Below are 14,212 nucleotides of genomic sequence, written 5' to 3'. Positions count from 1 at the left end.
CACTATACACTACTATACACTACACTATACACTACTATACACTACATTATACACTACTATACACTACACATTATACACTACTATACACTACACTATTCACTACTATACACTGCTGCAAAAGTCCAGGCCAGGAAAAAAAACGTTTTGTTGTTGTTGTTGACCAGTGTTATAAACACTTGATGTTTGTGTCTAGCAACGAGACGGCTTGCACTAAAGTATGTCAAACACTTCGCGCATTTTCACCGTAGCACTCTATTCATTGATGGCCGTCGAGCGCGTCATCTCAAGCAACTTGACAAGGCCAAGATTACATCTCCATCTATATAAAAGGCAAAGTTGTGATTGTGTGTGTTCAAATGTTTAGCGTACTTCCCGACATGCAACCAACTTGAAAATTTGCCATGTGGGTACTTTCCAAACTGGACACCGTGCACAAATTATAAAATACACTTTTTTGGGGGGGGGGGGGTGGGTGAGCTCAATAATGCAGTTATTATTTTTGCACGGCAAGTGAGTTTGTGATGCAAATCCGCGCATGTGGAAGCGTAACGCAATGTAGTGTAGCGGGTAGCGCTACGCCGCGCTACGAATACGGCGACCCGAGTTTCGATTCCCGCTCACCGGCCACCGCCGGTGATGATTATTTTAACCGCTCCTGGGCCTCCCTAGGTCGACTCTCAGCCTCAAAACGAGTAACTGGCGTGGTGTGTTGAACATCGCCACTGGGGGGACAAAGGCGGCCGGGCGTGGTTCACTCCAAGCCCCCGGGCGAAAACCGGGTAGTACAGCTAGTCTCGCTATTGATTATGCATCGTCAATTTTTCCATTTTCCCGTCACAATTTCATTTACACAACTGAAATATCCGAATAAAAAAATCACAACGAAATAGTTCTTCCCCCTCCCATCACCTGCTTCCCCACGTCGTCGTTTTCAAATCCTTGATATTAAGTTCACTTGCTTGCTTGCTTAGGACGTGCAAATCTTTCGGTCGTTTTTAAACCACTTCCCGTGATCCAATCGAGATGACATTTTGCACACAGACTCGTTGTGCGTGACAATTAATGTTCGTGACATTTTTTTCCCAAAATTTTGTTTTTTACGGGTTTATACTTGTTATCAAGCGTTGCCTTATTCTCCTGCTCGACCCTCTCCCCCCCTTCGTCTCCCCGCAATTCCGACTCCTCGGCCGGCGCCGTCCACGCACACAGCTCGTGCCCCGGCTCGCCCCGACCCGGACAAATGGATTCCTCTCGGCGCCGCCCTCGTCTGCCTGTGCTGCGCCGTCACCGCCGCCACCCTCCGCCCGCCCGCTCGCCGCCGGCGCCCCCGCGCTACTCGGTCCGCGAAGAGGAGCCGCCGGGCACGCTGGTGGGGAACCTGGCCCGCGACTGGGCCTCACCGCCGAGCAATTCCTGCGCTCGCCGATTCAAGCGCTGCGGCTTGCACCAACGCTTCCGACTACCTCACCGTGAGCGCCGACGTCGGCGATGTGCGGGTGAGCCGGCGCCTCGGAACCGCGAGGCCACGTGCCGCCGGGCGAGCGCCGCTTGGCTCGGGCTGCTCCCTGCTGCTCGGCGCCGTCCTGGAGCGGCCGCCGAGCTGGTGCGCGTCGTCGTCGACGTGCTGGACGTCAACGACCACGCGCCGTGCTTCCCGGCCGAGAGCGCCCTCCTCGAGGTCGCCGAGAAGCGCCGCGGTCGGCACGCGCTTCAGCGCTGGACGGCGCCCGCGACCCCGACGCCGGCGCCAACGCGCTGCGGGGCTACGCCATGGAGCCCGACGACGGCGCCTTCGCCCTCGGAGACCGCGCGACGGCGGCGGGCGGGCGCTTTGGTCGCCCGTGCTGGTGGTGCGCCGCGCCCTGGACCGCGAGCGCCGGGCCACGCACGAGTACGTGCTCACCGCGCTGGACGGGGCCGCCCGCCGCTCAGCGGCACGGTCCTGCTCACCGTGCGCCTCCTCGACGCCAACGACAACGCGCCCGCCTTCGAGCGGCCCGTGTACCGGGCGCTGGTGCCCGAGGACGCCGGCGGGCACGCTGGTCGCGCGCTCCACGCGTCAGACCCGGACGATGGCGCCAACGGGAGGTGGAGTACGCGGCGATGCTGGGGGCGCGAGACGGCGCACGACCCTTCGCGGTGGACGCGCTCGGGCCTAGTCACCCTCGTGGGGCCCTGGACCACGAGGAGGCCGACTCCCACGAGATGCACGTGCGGGCGCGCGACCGGGGGCCAGACTCCGTCCCCGCTTACGCCACGGTGCTGGTGCGCGTCCTGGACGTGAACGACAACGCGCCCGTCGTGCGGCTGCTCGGCCCGACCGGCGACGCCTCGGCGGACTCCGCGGCCGCCGTCGTCGGCGTGTCCCGGGGGGCGTCGCCCGGCCACGTCGTGGCCTTCGTCCGCGTCCGGGACCGAGACTCGGGCGCCAACGGCGCGTGACCTGCACGCTCGAGGGCGCGTCGGCCGCGGGGCCCGGCGTGGCGCCGCCGTTCGCGCTCCGCGCCTGGGACGGGGGGGCGGTGTACGCGCTGGCGACGGCGACGCGGCTGGACCGCGGGGCGACCGCCACCGCCGAGTACAACCTGACGGTGGTGGCGCGGGACGACGGAGCGCCGCCGCTCGTGTCGGTCAAGACGTTCACGGTGCGCGTCACGGACACGCGCCCGAGGGCCGGCTCCCGGATGACGACGGCGGGGACGACGACGGGGACGGGGACGATGCCTTCGCGACGCCGTTCGTCATGGACGCGCCCCCGAGGGCCGGCTCCCGGACGACAGCGACGGCGACGACGGCGACGACGGCGACGGCGCCTTCGCGACCCGTTCGTCGCGGTCGTGGCGCTGGCCGCGGCGTCGTGCGTCCTGAACGTGGCCGCGGTGGCGGTGGTGCTGCGCTGCAAGCGGGAGAACAAGGAGCTACGCACCTACCACTGCGGCGCGCCGCCCGGGCCAGGACGCCGGCGCGTGACGAGCCGGGGCGGCCGCCCGTTCCGGCGGCGAGGCGGCATCCGCCACCCCCGCCCAACGTCTACGAGGACAAGTCCTTCCTGCCCTCGGAGGCGGCGGGCGCGGCAACGCCGCTTGGCAAGCCCCGCCCGCGCGCCACCCTCTGCGCCGTGTGCCTGGCCGGCACGACCTCACACAGGTAGGTGACGCGCCGACGCGAGACGGCCCCCTTTTGAAAATGACCGCACGGGCCCGGGAGGCCCGCCAAGCACTCCCCGCTGAACTTTCACTGCCGCGGCAATAACTTAAGAAATCTTGAGAATCAATCATCCGTCACGAATCGTCATCCGCCCCCCTACGCACAATGCAGCGTGCGCGGGGGGAGGGGGGAATGACGTGTTTTTTTCCACGCATATCTCCGTAGACTGTCCGCGAAATTAAATTGCAATCAAGTATAAAATATAGGCGCATTGTGTACGGTCGATTGAGTTTGCCGAAATTTCATCTGCATGCATTTTACTCCGGTTATCAATTATAATGTAAAGCAACTGATTTAAAGCTTTCGTGACTGCAGGGATTCATCTTCTTTGTTCTTTCGCTAAAGTCGCGCAGAAGGGAAATAATAAAATAATAAAATAAAATTTTTATGTTTCGATTTAAAGCTTTCGTGACTGCAGGGATTCATCTTCTTGGTTCTTTCGCTAAAGTCATGTAGAAGGGAAATAATAAAATAATATTATGTTTTTATTTTTATTATTTTATTACTTCCCTTCTACGTGACTTTACCGAAAGAACCAAGAAGATAAAGCAACTGAATCGGAGAGGTTCATGGTTCGACCTGTACGCAAACCAACGTCCCTCAATCAGCAGCACGAAGGGGGGGTGGGTGGGTTCCCACGCGTACCTGCGATCTGCTGGTGGCAGATGCTTAAGAGACTCAGAGAAGCGGATATAATGAGGAGGCACATTCGAAGGTACGAATCGTGGTGCCACGCGTATTAACGCTCGCTGAGATCCGAGCACTCCTTTTGGCGAGCTTAATATACGTGTAATAATGGTCATTGAGGCGACTCCTGGAATCTGGTCTTTATTTCACTTTTCATAAACAGCTTTCCTTCACGCTGTTGACAGGCAGCGTGAGAGGGACAGAGAGAGAGAGACGCGTAGCCACGTGGCAACCCGGAGCCCCGCTCCCGCGTGGCCCCCTTCCTCCGTTCGTTCCCGTTCTGACCACGTGTCGCTCGTCTCCACCCCTATTTAATACCCGGTCACGTGGTATGTTTCCACCAAACCTGGTTAGCCTCCATGGAATCTTCCAGACTCCATCGTAGGCTCCCGGGACCACGCCCCTGACTCGTCTCCCCATTGGCTGTGGCTAAAGCCAGCAGAACCAATCATCTACAAACAGCTGTCACCTTGCCATGACGTCAGGGCCACGCCCCTAGGGTTCCCCCCATTGGCTATGGACCAGGACCGGCAGAGCCAATCATCGTGACGAGTTGTGATACGTCAGTGAGCCGGATACATCCTCACGTTACACACGTTTAAAGAACACGAAACCCGTGGTACCAGCGAGGACCCATCTTCAAACGTGCGAGCGTGCGTGCGTGCGTGCGAGCGTGTGTGCGCTCTCTGCACAAGGGGTCTGCGTGCCCATTCATGGACAGACGTCGGCACAATGACCCTGCTGCGTACGGATTGCTCCTGTTACTAAACAAAACGGTGAATGTTGCAATCTTCCGTGGTGAGAATGGAAGTGAAGAAAATGTCACGCGCTGGCGATATACAAAACTAACAGATTGAACGTGCACATACGCGCGCTTGCCCGCACGCGATCGTGAGTTCGAAGTGAGTGAATGACGACGGGCGTGCCCCCGTTGATCTTTTGCAGGGCAACGACAATTTCAATCGACAGCAGCAGCAGCAGTCGTCTAGAAGGTGATCGTTTATCACGTTACACACACGAACCCTTCATTTGTTCAGCATCCGGCCTTGAAATCAAACTCTTAGGTTTTTTTTTTTTTTCCCGGTAAAGTCACGTGGGTAAAAAATTTCCGTCATCAGGTGGGACCGTCACAGCTAAAATGACTGCATCAAAATCAAGTTCCGTTTTGCGCCGGTAATTTGCAGGCTGAGCGGATGTCGTGACTTTGCGGTGCATTTAGACAACAACAACAACAACATCTAGACAACAACATTTAGACAACAACAACATCTAGACAACAACAACAACATTTAGACAACACAACAACACACACCCATGGGAGAGGAGCAGTGGGAAGGCGGTATTGTGCGTTGGCAGAATCCCGTGCTCTGAGGCAGAGGTCACAACCGGGTACCCGATACCCGTACCCTACCCGATACCTGGCTACCCGTGACCGGCCGGGTACGGGTAGACCGTGAGTCACTGGTGAGTAACCGTTTGTCACTCATTTCCCAACGTCTTGTCTCTTCTCACAATTCAAGTTCCTAGAATCAACCCACCCGCGCCTGCAACATGGCTTCATCCCAGAGGTCGCAATCAGGTACCCGATACCCGTACCCGGCCAGGTACGGGTAGGGTACAGGTACGGCCGGGTACGGGTACCCGTTTGCGACCCTGGTGCGGCCGGGTACGGGTAAGGAATCAAAACCCGTTTGCGACCTCTGCTCTGAGGTGGCCATATTTCCTGGCAAATGCTAAAACAGTTGGGATGCAGCGAGTGTTCAATTAAATGCCGGTTGTGGGAAATCCAAAATGTAAAAAAGAATTCCAATGCCTACCGATCTGTATAATTAACGCTCGGTGACTATCGCCTTCAGTGAGAAACTTTGAAAGCTCAGCATGTCGGCCTTGGCTAAATGTCATCCGGAGCCATGTTGGCACAATGTGTGTGTCTATTCACATCAGAAGAATGTACGGCGTTTATTTTTCAGAAAATCAAACAGCTCGGCAGGTACACGCACACAGCCGTAGCGTCTGAAAATATCCTTTAGCTGATAAACAACTCACTCCTAATACGGCACGCGACGGCGTTTTGAAAGGATTTGGGGGTCTCGCTCCAGAAATCTCTGTACGCGCTTGGGCACTCAAGCTCTTTGTAAGCTTGCAGCGGCACCCGTCAGAGCCAGTCCACAATCCCCCTTGTGCAGAGAGCTGGCGCTCTTTCACACTCTTTGGTTACGTAGTTAAAACATAAAATAAAAATTCCGCCCCCCCCCCGTTTTAACTCACTGGCCATCTTCTGCATCATAAGAAATGATGTCACCAGCTTGTCCCCCCCACCCACCCTGGCCCCTCCCCCCACCAGCTTGTCCCCCCCACCCACGGCCCCCCCTGGCTCCCCCCCCCCACCAGCTTGTCCCCCCCACCCACGGCCCCCCCTGGCCCCTCCCCCCCACCAGCTTGTCCCCCCCCACCCACGGCCCCCCCTGGCCCCTCCCCCCACCAGCTTGTCCCCCCCACCCACCCTGGCCCCTCCCCCCCACCAGCTTGTCCCCCCCACCCACGGCCCCCCCTGGCTCCCCCCCCCCACCAGCTTGTCCCCCCCACCCACGGCCCCCCCTGGCCCCTCCCCCCCACCAGCTTGTCCCCCCCCACCCACGGCCCCCCTGGCCCCTCCCCCCCACCAGCTTGTCCCCCCCACCCACCCTGGCCCCTCCCCCCCACCAGCTTGTCCCCCCCCACCCACGGCCCCCCCTGGCCCCTCCCCCCCACCAGCTTGTCCCCCCCCCCCACCCACGGCCCCCCCTGGCTCCCCCCCCCCTCAGGCTGTATATATAATCTCGTGTCTCTTCGAGTTGTCTTCACTTGATGCAGTAATTCTGCTGTGACGGTTCCACCTGAAGACGGAAGCTCGTGTTGCCTCCGAAACGATTCAATTTAGTTGTTTTTAAATCCTTTATATTAAGTTCACTTGCTTGCTTGCGCGCTTACGACCGTGCAAATCTTTCGGTCGTTTTTTAACCCACTTCCCGTGATCCAATCGAGCTGACATTTTGCACAAAGACTCGTTGTGCGAGACGATTAATGTTCGTGAAAATTTTTTTTTTCCAAAATTGTATACTTTGTTGGAATTTTTTTTCATATTTATTTAAAAAAGCAATGTGATAAAAATGAAACTCTTACTCAAGAAAAACAGAAATGAATAATAAAATAAAACCGATGCCACGCATATAAATTTATAGTGAAAAACGTTGTTTTTACGGGTTCATTTATTCTTTAACTACGTGACTTTACCGAAAAAACCAAAGAGTATGATTAACTAACACATTTAACGGGCACTTACGCAGCGCCTTGCCCGCCCGCACGCGATCGTGAATGCGCAGTGCGTGAATGGCGGTGGCGTGCCCCCGTTGATCTTTTGCAGAGGCCTTGCTGTTTCTTGGAGCCCAACAATCGACTGCAGCAGCAGTCCAGAAGGTGAGCAGCGTTTAGCGCGCCGCACACACGAACCCTTCACTTCTTCAGCGTCCGGCCTCGAAATCAAGTTCCGTTTTGCGCCGGTAATTTGCAGACGGACAATAACAACACCATGGGAGAGGAGCGGTGGGAAGGCGCTATTGTGAGTTGGCAGAATCCCGTGCTACGAGGTGGCCACATTTCCTGGCAAAAGCGTTCAATTAAATGCCGGTTGTGGGAAATCCAACATTAACAAAAAATTCGAATTCATATTCTTAGGTTTTTTCGGTAAAGTCACGTAGGTAAAAAAAATTAAAATTAATAAAAGTAAAATAAAATTAAAATCACGACGTTTCGGAGGCAACACAAGCTTCCGTCTTCAGGTGGGACCGTCACATCCACGACAGCTGTATCAATTTTATTTTTACCTACGTGGCTTTACCTAAAAACCTAAGAATATGAATCCTTGCAGTCACGAAAGCTTCAAATCTAAAAATTCCAAAGCCTACCCATCTGATAAATGAACGTTCGTTGACCATCGCCTTCAGTGAGAACGTTTAAAAGCTCACCATTTGGGCCTTGCCTCATTGTTATCCGGAGCCACGGTACGTGCCGCGCTATTTATTTCCGAGTGGCTTTTTCACGTGTCCGTGTGCATGTTGTCTAATCTGGATTATCCGGCTGAAAATGGATGTAGAATTGAGCCAAGCAAGCTAAAAACAAGAGAGAGAACAACAACAAAAAATTAACCCGTAAAACAAAGTTTTTCACTATAAATCCTTTATATGCGTGGCATCGGTTTTATTTTATTATTCATTTCTGTTTTTCGTGAGTAAGAGTTTCATTTTTATCACATTGGTATTTTAAATTAAATATAAGGAAAGTCGTATATAAGGATTATAAGGTTTTCAGTTTTTGTGTGATTGTTTATATTGTACATTTTTGTTGTTTTCTTGAATAATTTTCTGTGTTTAGGAAATATATGATTGTGATAGTGACATTTTTTTTTTCCTAAAAAGTGGAAAATTTTGGAAAGAAATTTCCACGAAAATAAATTGTCACGCATAACGAGTCTGTGTGCAAAATGTCAGCTCGATTGGATCACGGGAAGTGGGTTAAAAAACGACCAAAAGATTTGCACGGTCGTACGCGCAGCAAGCAGAGTGAACTTAATATAAAGGAATTTTAAATGACACGTTAAATAGACCAAAATCACAGGACCTATGTCATGGGTGCTGTGTATTTCAGTTGCACGTGTAGTGGGTTCAAATGGGACGCGCACGTAATCGGAGGCACGCTTATACTTCGTCAGTCACAGGCCGCGTGTGTAACACTTGAAGGGCTAACGGCCCCTTCACCCGGACTTGTCAGGGATATCCCCCCCAGCGCTATCATCCACAACTCATCTGGCCCCAGTTCCTCCACTAGGGTGCTAGGGGAGGCTCTCTGATCCGGCCCTGGTTCAGCACGGATCACGGCACTCGACCATCGGATTGGCCACGGCTCACGGCGATGACGACGGGATAGCGCCGCGGCGGTGAAGACGTCGCCATCTCTTGCAGGTGACGGTGACGGCCGGCCCAGGCTCTGGACCGCTCGAGCCCGTGCCGGACGCCCAACTTGAACGGAGTCGAGGGTAGGCCCGGCGGCGACGGCGGCGGCGCTTGCCGCGAGGGGTCGACGTGGCCGTGGCGACGGGCGACGGACAACGCCCCCGCGGGCGGCCCCCGCCGCGCCCCCCCACGCTCTCCACGATCGGCGAGGAAGACTCGGAGCACGGGGCGCCCACCCCGAGCGCCGGCCGGCGCCACCAGCCAGTAAATATCAACGGAGTGTCCGTGTCACATGGGCCTGGGGCAGCTAACGGTGCCGAAGGAAGCCGCTTCCTCGTTCTGTTTTGATGGCGTTCCATTTCATGCCGCATCCACACGCACACACACCACACACACACACGCACACACGCACACACACACACGCACCACACACCACACCACAACACACACGCACACACACACACGCACACACACACACCACACACGCACACAGCACACACGCACACCACACACACACACACGCGCACAGACACACACACACAGCACACACACGCGCACACACACACACGCACACACACGCACACACACGCACCACACACACACACACGCACAGACACACCACACACGCACACACTCACAGACACACCACACACACACACACACGCACACACACACCGACACACACCACACGCACACACACACGCCACACACAACACACGCACACACACGCACAACACACGCACACACACACACCCGCACGCACACGCACGCACACACACGCACACACACGCACAGACACCACACACACCGCACGCACGCACACACACACACCACAGACACACGCACAGACACATGCACAGACACACACACACGCCACACACACACCAACGACACGCACACACACGTGCACACACACACGCACACACACACACACGCACACACACACACACGCGCCACACACATGCACACACGCACAGACACACACACGAACACACACACAGAGGTCGCCCGTTCGATCTCCTGGCACAGCAGAGAGGAATCAATGTGTGTGTGGGGGGGAGGCGGTGTAAAGTTTCTTCAATGACCCCTGGCCTCTGCTGTCCACCCAGCCAGCATTTGTGGCTGCATCACCACCAGTCAGTCGATTGGCAGGTCACATGTTAGCTAGCAGGGGGTAGAATTGTGGGTTACCCCCCGCCCCCCCACCTCTTCTAAGATACGCGGCCGGCGTAGAAAGAGCAGGTTAAGGGGCTATCCGGAGCTCCCTACGTTGGGGGCGCCATGTTGCCAGCGCTTTGGCACGACCGAAGAAATTGCAGGGCTGTACCTTTACCTTCATCCTTGTTGACGCCACCATCGACGTTTTACGAGTTGCGTATTTACGGTCTGTGTCTAGAGCGCCAGTGGTTCTTAACCTTTTTGGAGGTTCCGAACCCCACCAGTTTCACGTGCGCATTCACCGAACCCTTATTAATTGGAAAATAAAATATGATTTTTAAAATTCAAACATAGGTACATGTTTTACTGGTGCACAATCACGCGAGTCGGGTGTATGTGTCTTAACCTCCGCTGAAGCCCTGACACTGACTCGGAACCCCTGGGGTTCGATCGAACCCAGGTGAAGAACCACTGGTACTCTAGACCAAAGAAGAAGCAAATTCAAATGGCGCTCGGCATTGCCATGAACATTTGTTTAATGGTGAGCAGCCTATGTATTTCCACTATTTTGTGTTGTTTGTTTTGGTCGATGACAATCTCATTTCTAAGTGAAGGTTATTGACAGTACAAGCAAACGCGTGAGCGCTTGGCTGAAGCGTACTAATGAGCAGATTGTATAAACATATTTGCATTCCTATCACACGTTTTTCATTTTTCCCCGCAGCAATTACTCTAAAAGCAAAGGCATGTTTTAATAAGATATTGTTACGTAACAATTCCAGGTTAATGTTGTTTGGTGAACCAAAGCAGGAATTGGCACTTCTTCAATGACTGCATCTATAACTCTGAACCGTGATGTGGGGAAAACTCAAAGGTGGCAGCGGCAATATTCACTTGCAGCAGGGCAGCTACAAGCCGCTCTCTTGTTCGTTGTTGAATCGGTTAAAACTGGTCACCGAATTTGGGCTTTTCTTTCTTTTTTCCAAAGCAACACATTCTAGTTATGTTTGTTTTGTTAAAAAAACTATAATTCATGAAAACAAGCAGTTAACTCAAATTTATGGCTCTGGCTGTTGTTGTTTTAGATGTAAATACTGTTTTATTATATATATATGCAAATGTTGGCTATAGATTGCATTCATTTGTGAACCAACAAATTAAATATTCAATCAATCAATTCATTGTCTTTATTTTCATACAGGTGATAGAGTCTCTTTCTCGAGGGAGATGTGTGTTGCAAAACTATTCAGCCAGTCGAGGGGCAGCTGCAAAGTTGTAGACAAGTCATCTGAATGGCAGTCCACAATTTGAATGTCAGCCACATCTTTCTTGCCGGCTCTGTCAATTGGCAGTAATTTCTACAAAATCATTTGAGTTGTGCATCAGCTGTCTGAAGCATGTTTGGCAAGTTGCGAATTTATTGTTGAGAGTGCAACATAATAGAATGAAGAGCCAATGTGTCATCGCTCAGCCCAATGTCATGAACATTTACTAAACTTTACCAAACAAGACAGAGACTCTGTCTTCTCGACAGCCCTGTTCTTCACATGAGGACGGCTGCTTGCGTTGTGAGAATTATTTTATTATGTTGTATTTTTATTATTTCATTATTTCCCTTCTACGTGATGACTTTTCCGAAAGAACCAAGAGATGAATCCCTGCAGTCACGAAAGCTCTAAATCGAAATTTTACCAGACAAGTTAAAGACTTCAAACTATGCTTTGTTTGGCACTATAGCATATGTTACAAAGAGGATGTTAAAATGGCATCCATGCAAACATTTTGGCACATTCATGCAATGTTCCAAACTGAAACTGCACAGTTGTTTTACTGCGGTGTCTTTGTCTGATCGTGTGTTGGGAGTCGTGGTACAGGGTCAGTGCATTGTGCTATGCCCTCTGATCCCCCCAGTTGAATTCTCTGCTGCATCTCGCACTCGGGGCGAGTGACATCTGATCCGGTCCGGAGCCTCCCTAGGGCGACTCAGTCTTAAATAACTGCCTGATGCGGTGGGTAAACCCCCTTTTTTCTGGCAACAAAACTGACACCTTTTGCAAGGAATCATGCTTATTTAACCACAATACTCGCAGTCAAATGCAAACAAAAACAATACTCTGATAATGTATGCATTGTCCTTGAAACGGATTGGTCCACACCAGAGACAGCTTTCTTTAGAGCCTAGTCTCATATGGTGTTCGACCAGATGACGCCAAAAGGTGCACAGTTCCAAGACTACGCACTACCAGAGTAATGAGAGCTCGGGGTGAGCAGCTACGTCATGGGACCTCCTTTGCCAGTACCAACATATACTCATCGGGTTTTTCCCCTTTTTGTCTATTAGTATATTTTGTTACTGGCATGATGTGTCAGCCTTATGAGGTGCTGCCTAAAATGCACAGTCCCAAAAGTCCACGGAGGTAATGCATCTGAGCGGAGATGATCTCCGAGAACATTCGTGAGGTATGAAGGCGACGATGTTCAAGCTGCCTTACAACTTCCACCGCTGGTCAGGTTCTTGAGGATTGGAAGGATGCCCTGGTGCCCCACCCTTTATAAAAGGAGCAATGCACCGATTGCAACAAGTGTGTGAGTAATGGAGCGGTTGCAGAGAGTGTACAGGAGATCACGTGGCAGTGTGCGTATGACCTATTCCGATTTGACAGCAGAGAGGTCCCACGCCAAGTCAGTCCGAACAGTTTTCACTTTTCGTCAGCCGCATAATTCTGCGAAGAAGCTGCCTGGTCTGCCGTGCCACAAAAAAGGCTCCAGTTCTTCTCGGCAACAACTTTTCCTCACGTACACTTGTGAAACCTGGGAACCCTTACCAGGAACTTTGCTGGCTTGAAACATTCAGGATAGTCTGCCTATGATCCATCCTGGGTTGATCCTCACTGGTGAGCTCCTCTGGCAGTGGAGAATACATTTGGCTGGGTGATGTAGTGCGCATGCCCAGCCACCACTGCCTTAGCAGCTTTTGTTTGGCTGGATAAAGGGAGCGAAATGAGCATGGCACAGCTTAGAGAAGAGATGAGTTGACGTGATACAGGATCTGGAATTGAATCAACTTTAGACGATTGGTACCAGTGGTGTCAAGATTGGCCTTCGTGGAGGAGGTACATGAAAGTCTTTACTGCGCAGCAGGAGGCAGCCGCTCTCTAATAACAACAGCGAGTGGAAGAGCGACGCTCACAACAATGGGCAGAGCCCCGGGCGGCTAAAGCACAGAAAGATAGCAAGGCCAGTAAAATGTTATCCTGCCTTCGACACTTCACATGGCTTAAAAGTGAACCTAGCCTGGCACAAGTGCAGTGGTGACATCACCGCGACTCACTGGCAAATGTAAGTTGTTGTATGTATGTTTTTGGTGTGCGTGAGCACGTGTGTATGTATGTGTGCGGGGAGCGGTGGTGTAGTGGTTAGCGCTACGCTACGAACCTGGCGACCCGGGTTCGATTCCCGCTCACGGCTAACTCCCAGTGACGATTATCTGAACCGGTTCTGGGCATCCCCTAGGTCGACTCAGCCTCAAATGAGTACCTGGTGCGGTGTGTAGTAAATCGCCACTGGGGAGACAAAGGCGGTCGGGCGTGGTGCTGGCCACCCACCCCCTCGTGTACCGTTCTGGCCTTCATAGGTGCTCGCTAACAGCACTTGCCCCTACAGTCTGTTACAGGCTACACGGTGGATCTTTATATGTATCTGTGTGTCAATTGTTTCTGTGTCCATGTGCGTGTGGAGCGGTATTTTAGTGGTGAGCGCTGTAATATTTCCCGACCACGGCTCACATCAGTGGCGAGTGACATCAGCATTGGTCCTGGACCTCGTCTAGGTTGACTCAGCCTTTAAACGAGTCCCCAGTGCGGTGTATAAATACCGCCACTACTGGGGGGACAACAGCAGCCGAGCCACGCCAGTCTGCAGAGGTGTGATTGCTCGTGGTTCTGCGTGTGTCGTTGTCTGTCGTGGTTCGCGACCTGCGCTACAAACCCGGCGAACTCGAGTCTGCTTCCGGTGACGATTGTTTGAACCGGTTCTGAGTCTCCCCTAGGTCGACTCAACCTTAAACGAGTACCTGGTGTGTGTAACCACCACTCGGTGTGCAGTGCCGGCCTTCGTAGGTGCTTGCTAACGGAACGTGCCACGACAGCCTGTTAAGGCTACACGGGGGATCT

General features: G+C 53.2%; 1 pseudogene; it reads left to right on the top strand.

Annotated features, from left to right (window-relative positions):
- Positions 1-1,240: 1,240 nt before the first annotated feature.
- Positions 1,241-4,890, top strand: LOC133339566 (protocadherin-17-like; annotated as a pseudogene).
- The last annotated feature ends 9,322 nt before the right edge of the window (positions 4,891-14,212 follow it).

This window comes from Lethenteron reissneri, unplaced genomic scaffold, assembly GCF_015708825.2.
Source record: "Lethenteron reissneri isolate LAM-NWPU_2019-01 unplaced genomic scaffold, ASM1570882v1 scaffold_1908, whole genome shotgun sequence".
Taxonomy (NCBI): Eukaryota; Metazoa; Chordata; class Hyperoartia; order Petromyzontiformes; family Petromyzontidae; genus Lethenteron; species Lethenteron reissneri.
This window is presented reverse-complemented; position numbering and strand designations above follow the sequence as displayed.